The following is a 21,342-nucleotide window of genomic DNA, read 5'->3' as shown; positions in this document are numbered from 1 at the left end:
CCTCAACTTCTTTCATCACTGTCTTACAGCTTTCAGTGTACAAGTCTTTCACCTCATTGGTTAAATTCATTCCTAGGTATTTTATTCTTTCTGATGTAAATGTAAATGCATCTATTGTAAGTGTTCATTTCTCTTTCTGATAATTTGTTATTTGTGTATAGAAATGCCACATTTCTATACATCAATTTTATATCCTGCTACTTTACTGAATTCATTTATTAGTTCTAACAGCTTTATGACAGAGACTTTTGGGTTTTGTATATACAGAAAATGTAGGTGGTAAGCTCCTGAACATTAGTCTTAGTGATGTTCTTGTACATCTGACTCCAAAAGCAAAGGAAACAAAAGCAAAAATAAACAAATGGGCTTACAGACCAAACTAACAAGTTTCTGCAGAGCAAATGAAACAATCATCAAAATGAAAAGGTAACCAACTGAATGGGAGATTTTTGCAAGTCATATATCCAACAAAAGATTAATATCTAAAATGTGTAAAGAACTCACACAACTCATCCTAAAAACCAAACAACCTGTTAGAAAATGCACAGAGGATATGAAAAGACATTTTTCCGAAGAAGACATCCAGATGGCCACCAACAGGCACATGAAAAGTTGTTCAACATGACTAATTATTATGGAAATGCGAGTTACAACCACAATGGATATCATCTCACACCAATTAGGATGGCTATTATCACCAACAAGTGTTGGTGAGGATGTAGAGAAAAGGGAATCCTTGTGCACTGTTGATGGGAATATAAATTGGTACAGTCACTGTGGAAATCAGTATCGTGATTCATCAAAAAATTAATAATAGAACTTATATGATCCAGCTATTTCACTTCTGGATATTTATCCAAAGAACACAAAAATACTGATTTGAAAAGATACATATACCCCTTTGTTCACTCTAGTGTTATTTACAATAGCCAAGAAATGGAAACAATCTAAAAGTCCACAGATAGATAAATGGATAAAGAAGATGCAATATTTATACACAATGGAATACCACTCAGTCATAACAAAAGAGTGAAATTTTGCCATTTGTGACAACATGGATGGACCCTGAAGGTATCATGCCCAGTAAAATAAGTCAAAGACAAGTATCATGTGATTTCACTAATATGTAGAATCTTAAAAAACAAATGAACACACTAAAGAAAACATAAACAAAGTCACAGATACAATGAACAAATGTGTGGTTTCCAGGGGGGAAGGAGATGCAAGGGGTGGGCAAAACGGAAGAAAGGGGTTCACTTGTATGGTGATGGACTGTAACTAGACTTTTAGTGGTGATCACTTTGTAGAACATACAGATTTCGACTTACAATGTACATATGGACAAGACTTTGAAATTATTATTTTTTACTGTTTTTGAGAGAAACAGAGAGAGAGAGAGAGAGCGAGAGCGAGCGCGAGCATGAGTCGGGAGGAGCAGAGAGAGAGGGAGACAGAATCTGAAGCAGGCTCCAGGCTCTGAGCTGTCAGCACAGAGCCCAACACAGGGCTCCAACTCATGAACCACAAGATCCTGACCTGAGCTGAAGTTGGATGCTAAACCGACTGAGCAACCCAGGCACCCCTGAAATTATTTTAATCATACCAATCAAAACAAAACAAAAACCTTAAAGAATTAGGGATGAGGACACAGAAAAAAAAATGATTGAGAAAAAAATAAGAAAATTTAGGTTATTTTTACCAAATCACTTGAAAGGAAGAAAAAGAAGCAACCGACATATATCCACAAGTTAGATCAGATAACAGGTTACAAAACAGTAAGCACAGCATGATTCTATTCTATATTTATCAACCCACCTATTTGTAAGAATACTCACGTTAACAGTAGTTGACTCTGGCTGATTCTTTTTCCCTTTTGGTTTGTGTTCAGTTTCTTAATGTTATGCAATATATTTGTAGCTTCTAATTTTCTTTAAATGGTATCTATTTTTCAAAGCTATGTAGTTAATTTGTTCACTGATATTTTTCACATAATGGCAAATTGGGCACCTAAGAGAAGAATAGCTTTAAAACTGTTTTTAAGTGTTTTGTTCATGTTAAAAAGTGTTTTCTCCTAAATATTGCTTTGGTGTTTTTCTTTCTTTCTTTCTTTCTTTCTTTCTTTCTTTCTTTCTTTCCTTCTTTCCTCCTTTCTTTTTCTTTCTTTCTTTCTTCCTTTCCTTTCCTTCTTTTTTTTTTATTTCATTATTAATTTCAGTCTGCTAAAAATTCCTGCTCTGGCAGATCACAATTTTTTTTTAAGTTGGAAAAACTCAATGTCCAATCACAGTGATAAGTTGTAACAATTAAGTATTTGATACAAGTGATGTATTAGGACCAAATCAAATTTTGATAATAGGAGATGATCAGATTTGGTACTCTGGTATACAGAGAAGATGTGGTAAGTAACTGTGCAGCCAATGAGCCAGAACAGGGCTAGTGACCAGCTACAGGTCCTACCACAAGAGACACACAGAAAATAACCTGAAAGTCCAGGAGAAATTCTTGCATCATTTTTTCCTACAAAATGTATGATAAATACATTAAGATATATCTGAAAGTAATAAGACATAAAGGACATCCACAATCCCACTAGATGAGAGACTAGATTTAAAAACATTTCAATCTCACCCATAATTACCAAGATACCAAATAATGGGAAATTTTTTTTTTACAATTTTATTTTAATTTTTTTAATGTTTACTTACTTATTTTGAGAAAGAGAGACAGAGAGCACGCACCAGCAGGGAAGGGCCAGAGAGAGAGAATCCCGAGCAGGGATTCAGTGCAGAACCTGATGCAGGACTTGATCCCACAAACGTGAGATCATGACCTGAGCAGAAATCAAGTCAGAGGCTAGGGGTGCCTGGGTGGCTCAAGTTAAGCATCCAACTTCAGCTCAGGTCATGATCTGAAGGTTCATGGGTTTGAGTCCCATGTCTGGCTCTGTGCTGACAGCTCAGAGCCTGGAGCCTGCCTGGGATTCTGTGTCTCCCTCTCTCTCTGCCCCTCCCCCACTCACGGTCTGTCTGTCTCTCTCTCTCTCAAAAATAAACGTTAAAAATTTTTTTGTTTTTAAAGAGGAGGCTTAATCGACTAAGACACTCAGGTGTCCTAGAAAAAATATTTTTAAGAAGTTCTAAACTTAAGATATTATGCTAGGTGAAACAAGCCAGTCACAAAAAGACAAATATTGCATGGTTCCATTTATATGAGTTATCTGAAATGTCAAATTATAGAAACATAGAGCAGAATGGTAGTTACCAGAGCAAGGGGAGGAGGAAGTGAAGAGTTATTGTCTAATGGGTATAGAGCCTCTGCTTTATAAGTAAAAGTTTTGGAGATCTGTTACATAAAAATATGAATTTAATTAATGCTCCTGAACTATATACACTTAAAAAGAGTTCATATGATAAACTTTGTGACGTTGTTTACAATTAAAAGATAGATAAAAATTATTAAAGTCATATAAAAGCTTCATATTGTACCAAATTACCAATACTGAAGGCCAAAGAATAGTCTCATACTGACAGCCTTGTTTTTAAAAATAAAATTTTTTTTAATATTTTATTTTTAAGTAATCCCTACACCCAAGATGGAGCTTGAACTCACAACCCCAAGATCAAGAGTCACATACTCTGTTGAATTAACCAGCCAGGTGCTCCCCCCCCAAAATATTTTTCAGGTCCAATTCCATTCAACCAAATTACCTGGAATCAGAAAAAAGTGGCACTTTAAACGGGTGGGGAGGAAATAACTCATCAATTCATGATGTGGAACTAATTTGTAACAATCTGTATTAAATGGTATTAATCATGACATATGTAAGATTTAATTCCAGAATTAAACAGTTAAGATGTGAAATTACAAAACAACTAGACTAAAAATATAGGTAAATATTATCTGACCTTAGTGTGAGAATATTTTTACAAAAATAAAAACAATGGAGAAGATAAATGTATTGCATTTATCTTCAACAACTGAAATAATTGCATTTCTCCAATAACTGAAATATATAAAACTGAGAGACTATTTTGTTTTTTAAAAAACTCACCACTACAAAACCAGAAGGCAAACAAAAATAATTCACTAAGTGTCTGACAATGGGTTGATGATATATAAATACAGCATTGCATCAAAATAAAGAGTAAATATGATTGTAGAAGTCATAAAAGAACAAAATATTAAAATAGCCAATAAGTACATGAAAACTGTATGACCTCAATAGTAATTAAAGAAATGACAAGAGCTAAAGCTGCAGACGATGTACTCTGTGCTACATGTTATACGTCCAGTTTCTTACCTCATCTCCTGCAACCGAGGTACAAAAAAAACCTTTCCCCTATTTTTCAGTTGAGAAAACGGAGTCAACGAAAAAGTCATATTCCAAGGGCAAACAGGCTCTGTTCAGAGCTGCTGTGTTCTTCACCACACTCTACTGCCTTCATAAATAAAAGGAAAAAAGATATCTTTTCATTCTATCACATGTCGTCGAGGGCAGGCCTGGACAAACCAGGCCCTGAACTCAAATGCCCTGCCAGACATTTTTGCATGGTCTGCAAGCTAAAAGTGAATGGTTTTTGCATTCTTCAATTGTTGGGGGAAAAAAAATCGTGTAACGTGAAAATTTTGTGACGTGAAAATTATATGAAGTTTAATTTCAATGTCTACAAATAACAGCAGAGTTAAGCAGTTGGAACAGAGATTGCATGTGGCCTGCGAAGCCTAAAATATTTATCCCATTTGGCTTTTTCCAAGAAATGTTTGTTGTCTCCCAATTGGGGATGTGGTAAACTGGGCCCTTTTCTACACTGTCACTGTAAATGGCAATCAAATGCAACGCAAAACAAAATATGCGTATCTTCACACGAGTTGACCCAGTAATTTTCATTTATCACAAAGAAATGTATAATTCACCTAAAGTTTCCTGTAAATGTATTGTTGCAGCAATGAGAACCCAAGAAGTCTGACTCCAGGTCCTATGCTCAGGGCCAGGACTGGGGTGAAGGTTACTCTTAAACACTGACTCTGAAGGGAATACAACAGCTTTTCAGGTTTGTCAAGTAACACCCGGTAAAACTGGTATTCCTAAAGTCCTATTATTCTGAGCTGTCAAACAGCTTGAAATTGCTATCAAATCATAAAACATTCATTTAAAAAGACATTGTTTCTTGAGCTGGAACACATGAAACCATAGATATTCAAAGGTTTATGATACATTAATAGTATTAAATCAAAAGGTAGTCATAGACTAAACATAAAACCCATCTGGAGTATGGATAAACCCAAAATTGACAGTTTACTTGCAGCAGAATAACACATCTGTCACATAAATTAATGTCATTACTTGAATTTTATTGTTTTTGCAGTTTTGTTGGCAATTTGTAAATTTGCTTTATTTTATAACTGTGTAAATGCTATAAACTAAGACATTTACTCCATGTTGGGATATATTTACATAACATTACGACAAACATAATTAAGTCAAACTGGAAATAAGGATGAAAAGAGGGCTTTGTATTTCATAAGTTTGAGAATGCTGTATCTTGTAAATTGCATCATAATCCTAGTACATAAATTCTGAGAAAAACAATCACAAACCCCTTATGCTCTATCTCACAAGCTTGGTATTAATGGGCAACAGCAGAACATAACCATCAGGATGAAAAGGATGCCAAAAGAAGGACCATTTTCACATGAATTCACCTTCAGAACAAAATACTTCACCTTTGTGAGCTTCAGTTTTCTTCTGTAAAACAGGGATAATGGTTTGCATTGCAGGGTTATAGAAAACAGTAGAAGTACTCCAGGTAGGTATACAACATGTAACAGTAATAACAATAGTAATAGTTAATATTTACTATACAGTTAATCATGTGCTAGGCATTTTGTATGCATTTTATACACACATAACATTTTATATGCATCACTTCAAAATAATTACAACCACTACACCACATATAATAGGTACTAGCATATCTTTGTTTTAAAGATGATAAAGCTAAGACACTGAGAGGTTCAGTGATTTGTCCAAGGTCACGTAGCTATTGAAATGGAGAGCTAAGACTTAACCAAAATATATAAGGCCAGGAAGCTGATTTTCTTCTCCTTTATAAAAAACTCCCTCAATAAATGGGAGCAATTATCATGATACTTATGTCCATAGTTTATTAGAATGAGAACACATAAACATTTCTTCTTTAAAACCTAGCCACAGACCTTCTAGTGAGCCATGGCCTCTGAGGGGGTTTCCGAGCCACTCAGGTCATAAACCTTCCCAGAATGCTATTTTCCAATTGGCATTAGTCTTCTTTCTACAAAATTTGAGACATACAATGCAACTTTATTTTTAAAAGCTTCAAAACTAGCCAACAGCAGTGTAAACATCAATTTCCTCTTCTCAGGATTCTAAAAGGTTCCTCCCCCAGTGTTTCCTCCCTTTGTATTCCCATAGTTGATAACTCTAGACTAAGTCACTAGGCATAAGTACACAGTGTTTATGGGAAGGAGCCAAAATCATTGTCACCACCAAGTTTGTTGTACAAATAAAAAAAAAAATCTTAGTTAACATTGCAAAGTTGGTGTGTTTAAACTCCATACAGGGTTATACTTTAAAAACTAAAACCACTTCTGGCCATTTCCTATGTTTCCCCTGCTTAGAATGTAGTACCAATGACAAAAATCTTCAATTTCATTCCTAACTGGAAAATGGGTTTATTTTCATTTTTTAGAGGCATCTTAGGGGCACCTGGCTGACTCAACTGGTAGAACATGAGACTCTTGATCTCTGAATCATGAGTTAGAGCCCCACAGTGGGTGTAGAGATTACTTAAGGAAAGAAAGAAAGAAAGAAAGAAAGATCATCCTAAATGATTATCAGAATTATAATTTTTAGCAATGGGAAAAAAAGGTTATTAGGACATTTAGTTCCCAACTACCCTCACATCTTACTGCCCACCCTCCCCCCCCACCCCGCCCCAGAATCAAGTATAAAATGTACTGAAATATAAAGGTTTTAAACTATGACAGGGCTTAACTTCTTTAAAGAGACACTAAAATGGCTATCAATGGGGCACCTGGGTGGCTCAGTTGGTTGGGTGTCTGACTTCAGCTCAGGTCATGATCTCACAGTTTGTGAGTTCAAGCCTTGTGTCAGGTTCTGTGCTGACAGCTCAGAGCCTGGAGCCCACTTAGGATTCTATGTCTCCCTGTCTCTCTCTGTCCCTCCCCTACTTGCTTGCTCTCTCTCTCTCTCAAAAATAAATAAACATTAAAAAAAATTTTTTATGGGTGTCTGGGTGGTTCAGTCAGACTTCTCAGGTCATGATCTCACGGCTCATGAGTTCGAGCCCTGCATTGGGTGGGCTCTGTGCTGACAGTTCAGAGCCTGGAACCTGCTTCTGATTCTGTGTCTCCTTCTCTTCTCTCTCTGCCCATCCCCTGTTCATGCTCTCTTTCTCTCTCTCTCTCTCAAAAATAAATAAACATTAAATTTTTTTTTAATTTTTTAATAAAATGGCTGTCAAGAATTTATAACTCCCAAAAGCTTAACCAACACCTGTGGATTTTTTTTTTTTTTTGTATAGCTATGACCTATAAATGGCTCCACTGTACAAAATACTTTTATTATATGGACATGCTAAAATATTATGTTCAAAAACTCCTTTAGGAATCAATGCCTTGAAAATAACTAAAAAAGGGGAAACAATAAGAGAGACACTAGTAAAGTCATTTTTTCAGAGTCTATAGAGAGTGTTTGGGAAAATGATTATTATTAAAATATAGTTAGGTATGAATCAGAGTGGGCAATATAAACAGTAGTAGTAGTTATTGTAATAGCAGTAGTGATGAAAAGGAGTGGTAGTTCAAGTGCTCTTAAGTGCGTGACTCCGGGCTAAGTGCATTACATGAGCATCTCCTCTGTTCCAGGGTGGCATAGGCCCCCAAGCCAGAATCCCTGGATTCAAAAAGTGGCCACACCACCTAATATCAATGTGACCTTGGGTATATTACCTTGACCTATGAGTGGCTGATTTTCCTTATTTGTAACTGGAGTAATAACTACCTATGGCACAAAGTTGCTGTGAGACTTAAATGTGTTAAAAATATGTAACGTGTTTAGAACAATGCCTGGCATATAACCAGTATCACAAGGGCTACTGGTGAATTATTATTTTTTTAAGTTTACTTGTTTATTTTGAGAGAGTCAGAGAGAGCATGAGTGGGAGAAGGGCACAGGGAGAGACAGGCAAACAGAGAATCCCAAGTAGGCTCAGTACTCAGGGTAAAGTCTGATTTAGCACTCAATCTCACAGCCGTGAGATCATAACCTGAGCCAAAATCAAGAGTCAGATGCTTAACTGACTGAACCACCCAGGCACCCTGTGAGGAGTCATTGTTGTTGTTATTATTATTATTATTATTATTATTTCATTTCAGAGATTAGGAAACTGAGGCATAGAGAAAATAAGTCATTTGTCTGAAGTCACAAACTGGTAAAAGTCAGACCTAGAGTCTGAACATAAGGCATTTTAACTCTCAAGTCCATCCTTTTCACTACCTCAAAACAAACAAACAAAAACTGTATTTTTCAAGTATAGAGAATTTACTCAATGAGACAACCAGTATCAATGAAGTTGATGATGCTCTGGAATGACTGCCCCAGAACCTAGTGATTAAGCACCCCTTGGGTCAAATATCTCTACTAGATGCTGAGATTACATGAAACACCAAATAGTCCCAAGTATAGCTTAAAGCTCATGTTTTCAGGAGAAAAAATATACACATTTAAAGTGGAACAATGAAAAACTGTCAAAACAAAAATAGCAAAAAAAATTTAAATGACGAGAATCAAGATCTTTCCTGACTCCAGGAACAAATATACTTCTTTCAAATGTTTTCCCCACATGTCTCACTCCTCAACCCATGAAATTTTCTATCTAACATGTTCTCTCTTCAACATATTTTTGGTTGATGTTATCGCTTCAGTCACTGTTTTGACCCTCTGGTGTTTATGTTTAGAAAGTAAAATATATGTCAAAAACTTCACTTAAGAACAAGGAAAAATCAAATTTTGCAGATAGTGAAGACTAAGGTAGCAATAAATTTAATCTCTTGTGATGATTTTATCCTTCTCATATGAGTTTTCAATTTTTTTCTAGTTTCAGAAAGATGTTCTAGATTTGGAAAATAACGATCAAAACATTTTTTTCTCCTGATGACATCTACTTGATTGCATACCAAGAGGAAATTTATTTCTACAGTAACAGTGAAATCTGAAATTCACTGCTTGCCTTTTTCTTTAAAAAAATTTTACAAAAAAGTATAAGCAGAAATAATCCATGGCTGTTTTTCCTTTAGCAAAAATCTCAACATAGCAAGTGAAACAAATTAATTAAAGTGCAACAATTAAAACCTTTCTCTATCACATAATTATTTGGAATATAAGAGCTATGCTAAAAAAGTTCTGATTGACCAAAAATAGCCACTTTTGTGGTAAAGGTCAAGTATTCAATTTCTATTCACTAAATCTGAATGGCTTCCTACCATAGGCTTCTCAGATGTGATCTACGTGCTAGACTATTAGAAAATAAAAAATGGTCAGACTTTTAAACAGGTCGGCCAGGTACACAGAAAAATACCACCACACCAGCTGCAGGTACCTTTTCTCAGGGCCCCTGTAACAAAGGCTGTCCTGAACACTAGAAGAAGAGGCCGTCTGAAGAGTAACACGAAAAATGGAACACCTTAATGCCAAATATGATAAAAACTCTTGCAAGAGAAGCACTTAAGTATTCTCCAACATCAACAGATAGAATCGTATTAAACTCTTCCCTGCGGTATCAAAAATAAATAAATAAATAAATAAATAAATAAATAAATAAATAAATAAATGCAAACAAAAAAGAAACTGATGATAATAACAAATATATGAGATTTTTAAGCCTAAGAGAAGAGTGAGTTTTTAATCAACCGAGGCTGAGCCATCTAATAACATAAAAACCACAGATCCTTCCAGACGTTTAGTGGAGAGTGGTTAGTCTGTGTCACAGGACCACATGTGGCCTTCCGGAGAGTCAAAGGAAGCATGCTTAGGCCAAAGAAGCAATTGAAGCAATAAAACTTTTCACACACAAGAGTCTACATAAAGATTATATGAATAAGTAGAAGAATTACATATTTGTTTCCATTCACATCAGTACAATATCTGAATGTACTATTAAGAGAAAAGTATGGTTGTCCCTCTCTATTCTAATTTACACCAACTGGAAATTAACAGGACTTGCAGAATTCTTAAATAAGTATATACGTACGTTCAGAATTTCACATGGAACTTTGACCAAGTATTTCATTTATTTTGCCCTATGTCATAAAGAAGATTAGCTCTTACATACCTAACCCATCACCTCTATCAATCATTCTAATACTACACAACTAATTCATGATATTTGTGATTACCATTTCTTCATGTGTATTGAATCATGCAGATGTGAGTTGAATCACATCCCCTAAAAAAGATGTTAAAGTCTTATTCCAGTATCTGTGAATGTCATCTTATTTGGAAATAGGATCTTTGCAAGTGATCAAGTTAAGATGAGGACATTAGGGTGGGCTGTAATCCAATGACTGTGTCCTTATACAAAGGGGAAACTTGGACACAGTGACACAGAGGAATGGTGATGTGAAGACACCAAGAGAATTGCATCTGCAGGCAAAGGAATGCCAGGGGCTCCTGGAAACTGAGAGGAATGGAAGAGATGCCCCCTCACAGCCCTCAGAGGGAACCCACCCTGACCATACACTAAGCTCAGAGCCTCCAGAACCGTGAGACAATATGTTTCTGTTGTGCTAAGCCACCCAGTTTCTGGTGTTTTGTTATAGCAGCCCCAGGAAACTATTACACAGGACATGGACTTGCATGTCCCAAGCTTGCATAGTGAGGCTAGAAGCTCAAGAAGCCTCAAAGAATTCCAGCAGCACACGAGATTCCACACTAGGAACTGGTGTGAAAAACTGGCAATTTAGATGAGGAAATGAAATATGCCCATCTACAGTATTTAAAAATAATGACTTACATTTGTTTAAAACATGTTTAGGGGCGCCTGGGTGGCGCAGTCGGTTAAGCGTCCGACTTCAGCCAGGTCACGATCTCGCGGTCCGTGAGTTCGAGCCCCGCGTCAGGCTCTGGGCTGATGGCTCAGAGCCTGGAGCCTGTTTCTGATTCTGTGTCTCCCTCTCTCTCTGCCCCTCCCCCGTTCATGCTCTGTCTCTCTCTGTCCCCCAAAAAATAAATAAACGTTGAAAAAAAAATAGCTATAAAACATGTTTCCTGTGTTTTACTTCATTTACTTCTCACAACCACACTGTGAATGAAATAGGGGAGGATTATCATCTTCATCTTACTGACAAGGAACCTGAACCTCAAAGGGTTGAATGCGTTGGCCAAAGTCGCATATGCATATGGCAGAGCTAGTATTGGTGCCCAGTCTTTTCTAGGAAGAATAGAATCATAAATATTTTAACTTGAAACAACAGTAGCACTTTAAAGTGGTGCCTCTTCCAATGACTCAAGGAACAAAGGAAAAAAATGGTATCCTACAGACTGACTAGGCTGAGGTGCTCAGTGATCCAAATAAAATGGGGTAATTCAGAAGAAACTGGTAGAAAAAGTAACTGGTAACTTACGAACCTGGCCTTGAAGGAAGAGCTGGAAACAGACTAACAAAAAGGAAAGAGGCACCATAGTGAATAAATGTAACATCAAGGAGAAAGATAACAAATTATGGGTAAGGCCGAAACAAACATCGGGCCCTTCAAATGACCAAATGGAGAAGTCCAGAGAAGGCTATAATGGAAAATGGGGTTAAAATTTTAAAAAAGGGGTCCTTCCATTGAGCCGATCAAAGGGTTATCATTGACATGATGGACAAGCAGTTACCAATGCCTGACTTTCAGCAGGCGTGTGATGTGATGAAGGAAACTGTCCCAGTAGCAGTGTTAACAACAGTTTAATGGCAGAGCAAAGTGGGATTGTGACTGGTACAGTGTGTGGCTTTGAAAGAGTGGTCATGACTACACAGAGTATAATGAATCTCTCTAGATGCTCCAAGTTTCAGCTTCAAGCAAGACATCCTTGACAGCTTACATATTTCTAGACAAACTGGCCTTCTTGGTTTTTTTTTGAGGGTGTGGGGGGGTTCTTGTTTCAGCCTCAAGACCTTGTACTAGCTGCTCCCTCCGCCTGGTAGAGGATGTTTGCATGGTTAGCTCCCCCACTTTATTTGGGTCTTTGTTCAAAAGACCCACCTCTTCAGAAAGATCGTTCTTGACTACTCTATACAAGAAGACTCTCCCCTTGTCATTCTCCATTCCCTTACATGGCTTCATTTGTCTTTATAAGACTTGTTATTACCTCAAATTATATTTATTTTTAAATTATTGACTAGCCATTACTCTCGTCAGTACATAAACTCCACAAGTACAGGGATCTTGCTTGTCTTATTCACAGCTGTATCTCCAGAGCCTGGCACAAATCTTGGCATAAAGCAGGGACTCATAAGTATTTGCTGACTGAATAAAAGAATCTTATTCCCAAATACGGCTGATGTTATCCTCTAAAACACTTTTTAATCCATCTTCACTACCACTCCACAGCATACAAACAGGTGTAATGCACATGGTCATTTCTACTTGGAATGCAGCAGCCATCCATCTCCTCCCCATGACCAACCACCTTCACAGGGCCTTTGCACAAACTTCTGTCTGCTGTCAGGACCATTCTTCTCCCCACCCTCTCTCAAATTCTCCACCTCATTTTTCAGATATTAATCGAGTGTTACTTACTCGGGTTCCTGTTACACAAGCCCATAACACCGTATTGTTCTATTCAGAGCATTTAACTCTGTACACTTATGTAATTTTAGTTGCTGTGGGTATTTTTAAATTAATGATTGTCTTCATCTTGGACTCTTCACTCCATGAAAGCACAGATCATGAATAATTTGCTCCCTATCGAATCTCTAGGGTCAAGAACAGTGCCTAGTACATGACTGGCACCGAATAAATATTTGTTGAATAAGTGAAAGAAGGCACCTTGGTAGGAACCAAAGAGCTAGAAGCCAGTATCAAATACATATATAAAAACTTTCCACAAACACTGAAGAAGAGCTGAAGACAAAGATACTAGTGAAAATGTACAATATGATAACAAGCTGGCACTAAAACAGGAGGAACAAGGGGAAGCCGAGGGCAATACAAACTTTGAAACAACACTGACTACAGACTGGAAAAGAATGGGACGAAGGGAGTTTGTTACATTAAGAACTAGACAAGAACCAGTCCAAACAATTTGCTAAAACTACATAGTTATGACTTAGGTAATGACAGTAACTAGGTGAAAGGTTACATCTACATATCCTATTAAGGACTCCTTGACTCATCAGTCTCTCTGGAAACAATTGCCTCTGCAAAGAAACTATTCAAACTTTCCTTCTTGGCATTTGCTCTTATAAAAATTCTCAAAAAAGTCCTCAGTCCCCGGAAAATGTTTTAAAGACATTTCACTGTGGTCAATTAGGCATAGAGCAATAGCTAAGTGAGGCAAGGTCCGTGGAGGAAATGGCATATAATAGAAAGAACCCACTTTGCTACTGATTAAAGCCACTCATGTATGACTTGAGGAAATGTACACACTAAAAATTTTTGAACACCACAGGAAATCAGGGGTTAAAGGACAAAGCCTGATTTGTAACCCTCAACTGTTGCTGTTTTTATTACCTAATGCTGAATCCATGTAATTCTAAATTCTGAGGGAAAAGGGAGAACTTGCTGGTTTTTCTTTATTTCAGGCTTCTTTTAAAATAAGAGGTAACATGGACGTGAATGAAAAGCAACCTAGTACCATCTCCTTTCATTTGAGCCCATCAGTGACTCATGCAATAAACAGCCAAGTCTCCTGGGTTTGTTTCTGAGAAGGGCACAACAGTTTCAACCACATACTCCAGTTTTACTGGAGCCAGTTCTCCAAAGATGATTTACCACACCCTGCCTGCGAAAGGACAGCATGAAACTGCTGAGAATTCTGATCTTCAGAAATACAACAGACAATGATTACTTCCAATTTCATGCTGTTGATATGAAGAGAAAGGAGACACAAGGAAATGCAAGCCTGAAGTGTGCTAACAAAACTGTGGCAAACAAAACAGAAAGGGAAAAACAAAAGCATGCTAAAAAACTGACTGTGTGAGATTTAGGCTGGGAGGGGCGGGAAGAATACAGGGAAGATCACAAACCTTTTCCACCCCTCCAGAATTAAGATTTCAAAATTCACACACACACAAAAAGACATGGAGCAAAGTAACACTGAAACACAAAATGGAGTAAAAGCTCACTAACTGAGAAATTTATGCAGGGGACTCTACATTGGTACAAACCCTAACAGCACATGATCCAGCTCTCCCCAAATCTATTAAAACCTGAAGAGTATCTGTGAAAATAAGGGTTTGTCTATGCATTTAGCAGGGTAAACAAGAGCTATATGTGTAGCCTACACAAATTTTCTTTAAATAACACAGAAGCCCTCCAGTTATATGCAAACAATCATCCCATCATCTTGCGACTTCAAAATTAACCTGTCTCTTTTATAAAAGTCTTCTGTGAAAGAGTTCTAAAAGACAGCCATAGCATACTCTGGGTTATGCATGTAAGAACTTGTGAACAATAAATGCAATTTTTAAAATATTCTAAAACTCAAATTTTTAAAACTTTGAATTTGTCTTCACGTACGAACCATTTTATTACACTAGAAATACGTACAAGCAAATTTCTTCTGCCACACGTAAATGAAATTCCCCAAATCTGAAATTTTTTATAGGGCATTTCTAGCCAGGGAAATAGCAGGTGGTAATATGATTCTTCCCTAAGGGCCTCCGCCTTCATTTTTTTTAAATTTCAACCACTGTCCTTTGTTTTGCTTATGCTGTACCTACATGACTGCAGTCAATTTCACAGTCAATGCAGGTAAAAAACCGTCCTCTGAGGCTGCCACTGCTGTTGCCTGGGCCTACAGAATGACAGAAAGAATGATAGAAATAATGTTGTGCTTCTCCTTCCCGGGACTCGTGGTCCATGACCTCCTCAAAATGAACTGCCCTCCCGCCACCCCCCCCCACCCACCCCCCCCACCCGCCGACAGAGAGGGGATCTGCTGTTTTTATCGTTTCCTGGCATTTTCTCCCACCCACGTGGTGTCACTGAAAGTTGTGCTGTAAAGTACTACATTTTTTTTCTCCGGTTTGAATCTAGTTTGCTCTGTCCTCCAGGCTGCCCCTTTAAACTCCCTGAATCAGAGCCACTGGGAATCTTGTTCCTTTCCTCCATCCTCTATATGAATTCAGATGGCACAGCTGGAGGGCAGAAGGAGCAGCCTGGGTGCTGCTGGTGGACTGGCAGTGTTCCAGAACCTCCTTGCGAATGCGCACCTCTTATCCTTTCACAGTAAACATGCCTAGTAGATGAAACTGAAGACAGTGTGCAGAAGTTCAAGCTCCTTTGGGCACAGATCCTATCTCCACATGATACTGAGGAATGCCATATACATGGAGAATTTCTGTTGCCACATGGCCCTCGTCTGTCCAGTCTCCAAACTGACACTTTAGGTAATTTTCTGCTTTTATTTTCCCAAGAGGCCTGAACCAAATACTGCGTTGATTATCCAAACTGAAATATTTCCTTTGTATAAAGGAACTCCTATGAGCCTAACATGAAAACAAGTTATCATTTTTAGGCTGTCGAAATCAACAACTCATCTCAACTCACCCAAGAACACACAAAAAAATCTGAAGCTTTAAACCAGCAATCCCTGGTAGAACTTCCTGCAGTGATGGAAATGTTCTGTATCTGCTCTTCCCACAACAGTAGCCACTAGCCACATGTGGCTATTAAACACTTAAAATGTGGCCAGTGTGATAGAGGAATTAACATTTTTTTTTAATTAACTAAAATTTAAATTTAAACAATGTAGCTAGTGGCTTTAAAGAACTGTAAAGGATCTTAGATTTTACCCAATTGGCAAGCTAACAAATAAGCATGCCACAGCTTTATAGACGCGGGGAGAAGACAGGAGATTGCTAAGTATGAGACAAAGGACTACACTACTCACGGAAACAGCAATAGCAAGGGTATTAATACAGTTGTGCCAGCTCTTTGAAACCCAGTTCCCACAGTATGATGCAAACAGGGCAAGTGATACCTAATGATTGCATTGCAGAAGGGGGACCCGGAGCTTAGAGTACCCAAATCTCTTACACTAGACAGTCAGCTCTTCTTAAAAATCCAGGGCCTCTGGGACGCCTGGGTGGCTCAGTTGGTTAAGTGTCCGACTTTGGCTCAGGACATGATCTCACAATATGTGAGTTTGAGCCCCGCATCGGGCTCTGTGCTGACAGCTCAGAGCCTGGAGTCTGCTTCAGATTCTGTGTCTCCTTCTCTCTCTGCCCCTCCTCTGCTCATGTTTTGTCTGTCTCTCTCTCTCTCTCTCTCAAAAATAAACACTAAAAACAATTTTTTTAAAAACAACAACAACAACCAGGGCATCTGGCCATACAAGGCCTGCATCCCAACCTGACAACACTTGACTGGAGTTGAGTATCACTGTTTCTTTTGAACAAAGCCTGGGTTCTGCAGGTGCCACACCTCTCCTTGCCACTCTCATTCATTTATTCTTTTACATTATCTACCTGACTTCCATTCTAACGCATCATGCTCTGTTTGTTCCCCTTGGTCTGGGACATTCCTCAATCCCCAACTTCTGCAATTGCTAATTATCATTAATTCTTCAGGTTTTAGTGTATTCACAGTAAGCTTTCCCTACCCACCACCAGCCCAAGTACAATGAGGTGATGCACTGGAGGACACTCTCGCACCCAGGCCCCCACCATCCCATCTCCTGTGGTTCTCTGCATTACCCCTATCATGGCACAAATCACATGAGATTATAATTTTCTGTTTACAAGTCCAGATCCCTCCCCAGACTCTTAAGGTCATAAAAGAGTGACTATGACTATCTTCTATGCCACTGTATGCCAGTGCCTAGGAAAAAGTCCAACACACAGTAGGAGCTCAATAAACATTGCTGACTAAATAAACAAACATTAGCTGAAGAATGACCAATTCAAAATATTGGGGAGGGGGGTGACGTATAGTTTTGTTTTTGCTTTTATGTTTTAAATGTTAAATAACAATTTAATTTTATTTATTTTTAAATTTTGAAACATCATCCCCTGCCCCAAGAAACTAAAATAACTACTTTAGTAGAGAAGTAGGTTTTGTACTAAATAAAGGCAATGTGCTAAGCGCATTTCATCCTAATAACAGTCCTTTGAGCTAGGTACTTCCATTATCCCCGTTTTGGAGATGAGGAAACTGAGGACTTGGGAGGTTAAGTAACTTACCCATTATTACATGACTACTAAATGGCAGGGCAGGATTCAAACCCAGGCCCACCAGAACCCAAATCCAAAAGTTTTAACCATATACAATTTACAAACATGAGATTTTTAATATACCCTAGATGATAAAAGACCACCCAGGGTTAAGAAAGGAAGGAAGAAAGAAAGAAAGCCACAGAACTATTAGTCAAGCAATATGAATTATAGATCTACTCTTGCCGCCACTAACTAGCTGTCCAACCCTGGGTAAAAATGAAGGTCTTATTCTCTACACAAGTACAGTAAATGACAGGAGATAGAGATGACCAAAACTCCTCCAAGGAGACTTGAGAGAACATAATAGCAACAACTTTATTCAGAGACTTTTTTTGTAAAGCTACGTGTGTGTAGTTTTAACAATTAGCTTTTACTAGTTAAAGGAGTTAAAAGGGGTAAATAAAGTTCTTACATAAGAAGCTTCCTGGCTGAAGACTCATGACTATTTACCAAACCGCACAGTTTCCAGAGCAGTGACAGGATCTTTAATCTCAACTCAAAATGATTAAAAAAAAAAAAAAAAAAAAGGTGCTAAGCAAAAAGGCCAAGTGTAAAGTTAACTTCATCTCCCTCAGGATGCCCTTCAAGGTGGCTTGCCTCACTGACAAGAACCAGAGATGTCACTAATGTTGCACCAAATACAACACAGCCTGGTCGATCTTTTCCAGATGGAATTCTTGCCCATCCTTTGTGCCAAGCTAAATTCTTTTAAAATGGGAAAAACAAAAACAAAACAAACAAACAAACAAAAAAACACAACCTCTTACTGAGAATCTTGTAACTGTTTCAGTCAAATTTCCAGAGTCAATCCAGGGCCCATAGGACTTGAAGTGTTCAAGTTTCAATTTATTAAAAATATTACATTGAATCTCTGTACTTTTTCTAGTCATTATAATTTCCTTTCTCAACGAGCTGAGAAAAAAACGTATATGGGCACCATAAATTGACTTGACTAAAGAGAGCTGAATTAAAATTGAACTTTCTATAGCTTTTAACATTTGATTACCATATCATATATGCATGGATACTTTTTCTGAGTTTTCGTTCTAAAAATACAGAATTTATTTTATTACAAAGAATGCCTCCCATTTGGTGAAATAACATTTGAAATTTCACTTCAGAAAACACTGGCTTAGGTAAACTTTTTATTTCAACCTATTAAGTAGATTCACCAAATTAATTATCTTAAAGGGCCTTCAATAATGTATTCTTGATATCATTCTACTTGCTGTATGTAGTATTAGGATATATTCGATGTTCATATACAAATAGGAAGTAAAAATATTATTCTCTAATTTAGACTGGAAGCCTCTTTAGGACAAGGAATATACTGTATATTTGTCTTTTTAAGCACCTATCACCATGTATTGTACAATACAGGAACTTAGGAAATGTCTACAAAATCAGGAATTCATGGATGGTGGGACTCAGACATTTAATATGAAGTCTAAAGCTGACTTTCTTAGGCCACTTACTTGCTTTCTTCATACAGTAATTAGAATGGTGCTAACCATGCTTCTTGTGCCTATGATTTTAAACTGAAAAGTTGCCAACGATAGAGTATCTATCTTTTCTTTGAGCTAAATGTCTAAACTTACCTACTAAAATAAAGGTCTACTTCCTGAATTTTTAGCAAATTTAAATTTCAGTACAGATGGAAAAGAGATTGTAAAGGTTGGCAAACATCGGGAGCACACACAATTCTCGTTTACAAAGAACGAGGCCAGTAACGATCTTCCGCTGTTTGAATTCCTATGGCCATAGAAATCTATGTAAGGTCCCTGGCTTGGTACTTCGGGTTCGGTGGGGAAGACACGATTTCAACCCTGAACACTCCTGACCCGATCCAGAAACACGAGCCTTTTATCCCAGAAGAGCTACACGCCCAACCACCTAGAGACATAATTACATCTCAGCAGAAGCACCTGAACTCCGATGATTAGAACACAGGACCCTCCATCCAGCAGCTTCCCGAGAGACGGGCGACAAGGCTCGAAGTCGAGGAACACCCCTAAGTCATCCCACTGGATCTTCACAACGACCCTCCGCGGTGGGCAGAGGGGACGCACGTTTCGCAGACACCAACCCAGTGCCCAGGGGTCGAGTCCCAAGGCCACGCAAACAGGAGGATGACCGAGACCCGACTGAAATCCCGACTGAGCGCCAAGTGGCGGCTATTTCCATCCCGCCTCTGCGATCACCCTTGGCGGGCGCACTAGTCTGGCCGGCAGAACGGCGGGAAGGAGGGCAGAGCTGGGCAAGGACGCGACGGGCGAGAGCGAATTTCCACCGCTTCCCGGCACTTCCCCGCCGGTTCTCGAGCCCCCCAGGTCGCTCCCCAGCTCCAGCCCCTCTCCCCGCGCGGCGGACCCCGCTTCCCCCCAAACTAGTCTCAGGGGCAAGCCGGGAACCAGGGAGGCTTTCTCACCGGCACCGAGAGTTCCCGAAGTTGGGGGCAGAAAGAACGAATTAATGCGTACGAATTAATGGGTGCAAGAAGTGCGAAGGTGAGAGAGCCAGGAGGGGGTGACCCCTCTCGAAGCGGCCGAGGCCGAGGCGGCGGGGCGGGGCGGCCAGGGAGAGACCAGGGGAGCGCGAGGAAGGCTCAGTCCCGGCGACCCTCCCCGGCCGAGGCGCTGGCTTCCCCGGGACCCGCAGCCGAGGAGGAAATCAACAACCGCGTCGGGCGCCGAGGGGGCAGTGTCGGCGCCCCGGCCCCAGCATCTGCCTAACTTCCGAGCCCCCTCGGCGCTCCCACCCCAGCCTCGCCCGGCCCGCCCCACGGCGGTGGCGGCGGCGGCACCAACCTGCGCGGCCGCGGGCACAGTCCGGGACGGAAGCCAGAGCCTGCCGGCGGCGAAGCGACGGGCGCGGCGGGCGGAGTTAGTTGGGAGGCTCCGGCTCCCTGGGCGGGGACAGCCTAAGCACGCGGCGGCCGCGGTGGCGGGGGCTCCTTCCTCCTGCCGCGCGCGGGGCCCAGCCCGGTCCGCCGCTCGCCCTCCCCTCCCGGGGACAGCTCGCAGTCCCGCCCCCGGGGCGGCTCCGCGGTTCCCGGCCGCCCCCGGGCCCGCCTGCGCTCCGCCCCTGCCCCCTCGGGCGGGGGGCCGCGGGGGTTGGGAACGAGGTCCCCGCAGAGTCACCTCCTGGTCGCGCGCAGCTTGCCGGGGTTTCCCTGCGGGGATCGCTCGTCCTGGGTGTTTACACTTACGTGAGGGCGGGAGGTGGGCAAGAGCTGGGGCTCGTTCTTGAGCCTGGGCAGGGGGTGAAGGGCGGGCCTGAAAGTCTCCTTTTGCTCCGCCCGAGTCCCGTGTCCCTTAAAAGCAGCCCTGCGAGGTGGCCACGCCGGCTGCCCGGAAAGAGGCCGAGGAAAATGTCCGACTCTCCCTCCGCCCAGCGAGGGGCTGGGAGGACATTTCCCGAGGGAACCGAGGACCCCTCCCCCGCCCCCTCCCGCTCCTGCCTGGGGCTGGGAACTCTGGCACAGAGAGGGTAGGCAACTAGCAGACCGGGCACCGGGGGTTGAACCTGCGGAAAAGGTGCGGTTTCTAGTCACACACACACCCTAACCCGGTCCCTGAGTTCAGGTTCCTCGCTCACCTCTTCGCACCTTTCCTGCCCGCACCCCAGGCCTAGGGGCACCCCCTTTCCTAGCCTGGCTTCCCACTTAGGTCTGCACGTCCTCCGCCCCGCCCAAATCTTAATCCTGCAGCGCGCCCAGCGCGCACTCTCTTGACCACTTCTACCCTAAAGTGCGGGCGGGCAAGGAACTAAGGAGCCAACTCCCTCCGGGCCTCACCTCAAAGCAGGAGGAAACAGGGTGCCGAGGATCCGGGTAGTTTCGGCGGGAAGGTTCTGTACCCAT

General features: G+C 40.5%; 1 protein-coding gene across 12 annotated transcripts in view; it reads right to left on the bottom strand.

The window, feature by feature from the left end:
- PAM (peptidylglycine alpha-amidating monooxygenase) overlaps nucleotides 1–20,611 on the bottom strand; it is a 276,825-nt gene extending 256,214 nt beyond the window's left edge. For 3 of the 12 annotated variants that reach the window (XM_047851268.1, XM_047851276.1, XM_047851285.1), the window contains exon 1: nucleotides 20,288–20,611. The gene's annotated coding sequence lies outside the window, so the exon portion shown is untranslated. The remainder of the gene's footprint in view (nucleotides 1–20,287) is intronic. The other 9 variants (XM_047851250.1, XM_047851261.1, XM_047851253.1 and 6 more) reach the window with 8 other exon arrangements.
- Nucleotides 20,612–21,342: the final 731 nt, after the last annotated feature.

This window comes from Prionailurus viverrinus, chromosome A1 (assembly GCF_022837055.1).
Source record: "Prionailurus viverrinus isolate Anna chromosome A1, UM_Priviv_1.0, whole genome shotgun sequence".
NCBI classification, from domain to species: Eukaryota; Metazoa; Chordata; class Mammalia; order Carnivora; family Felidae; genus Prionailurus; species Prionailurus viverrinus.
This window is presented reverse-complemented; position numbering and strand designations above follow the sequence as displayed.